Here is a 2464-nt window from a genome sequence, read left to right as displayed (position 1 = left end):
ACACACACACACACACACACACACACACACACACACACACACACACACACACACACACACACACACACACACACACGAAGCCCCGCCCAGGGCCCGCTCCCCCCCCCGGAGGAAGCGGCTCCGGACCTCTTCCGTGCCGGCCCCGAACGAAGCCCCGCCCCACCCACGCTCGCCCCGCCCCCACGCTCGCCCCGTCCCCGCCCGGCAGCCGGCGACGCGAGCTGGGCGCGGGCTGGGGCCCTGGGGCGAGGGCGGTCTCCAGGTCCCCAGAACCTGGAGACCAAGGGGCACCTTGGGAGCACTGTGCGGGCGATGGGGGAAAAAAAAGGAGTGTCCGTGTGAATCGGTGGAGGCGTCCCCGCGGGTGCTGTGGGGGACGGAGATGAGGGGTCCCCGGGGCGTGGTGGGGGGGCGGAGATGGGGGTCGATGGGGCGCAGTGGGCGTGCGGCACTTCTCAGCCTCAGCGCTAGTGCTGTTTGGGGGCAGGTCATTCATTTTTGTGGGGCTGCCCTGGGCGATTGCAGGGTATTTAGCAGTATCTCTGGTTTCTGTCCACTAGATGGCAATAGCTGTCCTCCAAGTTGGGGACAACCGACCGTCTGCTCATGTCCTATCCACCGGGGGGACCGAATCGCCCCTCGTTGTGTGCCAGGGCTATAGATAGATAGATGATACATAGTTAGATTAGATTAGATAGATAGATAGATAGATAGATAGGTAGGTAGGTAGATGATGGATAGATAAGGTGAATAGATGATTGATAATACAATGGATGGATGGGCAGTTAGAATGGATGGATGGCTACAGATACATAGATCATAGATAGATAAATAGATGTTAGATAAATGCTAGATGGATAAATGCTAGAGATAGATTATTTATTAATATAGAGACAAATAGATATGACGGATGGATGGGTGGGTGGGTGGATGGATGGATGGATACATAGATAGATACACAGATAATTAACAGATAGATGACAGAGTCATTCTAGTCAGGGTTTCTCAGCCTCACACTACTGACATTGGGGGCTGGGTGACGCTCTGATACGGGGCATCCTATGTGCACTGTGGGCTGTGGAGCAGCATCCCTGGTCTCCACCCACCAGGTGCCAGGAGCACCCCTCGCCACCACGGTGACAACCAAAATGACCCCTGACTAATACATAACACGTATATATAAACTAATACACACCTATGTAGATGTGGATGTGTCTGTATATATATATATGGTATATCACGGTATGTGGTGTGTATCAACGTGACATCCTAATGTATTTTTATTTTATTTTATTTATTTATTTGGCTGTGTTGGGTCTTTGTTTCTGCGCGCGGGCTTTCTCTAGTTGTGGCGAGCGGGGGCCGCTCTTCACCGCGGTGCGCGGGCCTCTCACTGTCGTGGCCTCTCTTGTTGTGGAGCACAAGCTGCAGACGCGCAGGCTCAGTAGCCGTGGTGCACGGGCCTAGTTGCTCCGCGGCATGTGGCATCTTCCCAGACCAGGGCTCGAACCCACGTCCCCTGCATTGGCAGGCAGATTGTCAACCACTGTGCCACCAGGGAAGCCCCCTAATGTATGTTTTGATGGCATCGTAATGTCCTATTATTTCCCCCTTAACCTTCTGTGCTGGGTGATCCCGCACAAGGCATCAGATGGTCGTGCAAACCAGGTCCCTGTGCACCAAGCCCCCCAGGTCCCCACCCTAACCCCCTCTTGGTTAACCCATCAGAGGGCTGACCACCCACCAGCAAGGCCCTCCACAGTGAGTTCTGATTCACCGTGTGGACTCACCCTGCCCCAGACTTTACCCATTTTGGGGGAGTCATTTCCTGATTGGTTGAGCTTTACGTTTCCCTCAAATGTCTAGAGTTAGAAATAATTCTTCTTTTTCTTCTTTCTAATTCTAGGCATTTCAAGGAAATGTAAAAGTTCAACCAGTCAGGAAGCATCCTTATCACTGAACCATCTTCCCCCAGACAGTGACAATGAATATTTAGCTCGAAAGGTCAGGATGGAGGCATAAATACTTGTTTTCAAATTGCACAGCAGAAAAGGTGTCAAACTGCCCGCCCTCCAGCCGAGCTTTAGGCCCCGTTACTGGTTCTCCTCTGTCGATGCTGGTGTCACTGAGTTTTATCTGGATGAAGACATCAGAGAAGGTATTGCAAAGGCAAACTGGAAAACCATTTAATGAAGGATCACTGTCCGATGGGGTCAATTCCCCCCGAATCTCCCGAACCAGCCCCGAAGACTCCTGTTCAGTCCAATGCACAAGCCGAACATCTTGCTTACAAAAATAGACGGTTTATTCTGAGAAAGTTCTAGGTGTACAGGGCAGTTGTCAGCATAGTACTGAGACTCCTCAGCCACCTTCCCCATCCTTCCCCGTCACGTTAACACCTGACATCCCCGCCGTAACGAAGAACCGACATCGGTCCGTTTCGAAGGAGGGATCGGTGTTGGAA

Source organism: Lipotes vexillifer, unplaced genomic scaffold, assembly GCF_000442215.2.
Source record: "Lipotes vexillifer unplaced genomic scaffold, Lipotes_vexillifer_v1.1 scaffold512, whole genome shotgun sequence".
Lineage (NCBI taxonomy): Eukaryota > Metazoa > Chordata > Mammalia > Artiodactyla > Lipotidae > Lipotes > Lipotes vexillifer.
This window is presented reverse-complemented; position numbering follows the sequence as displayed.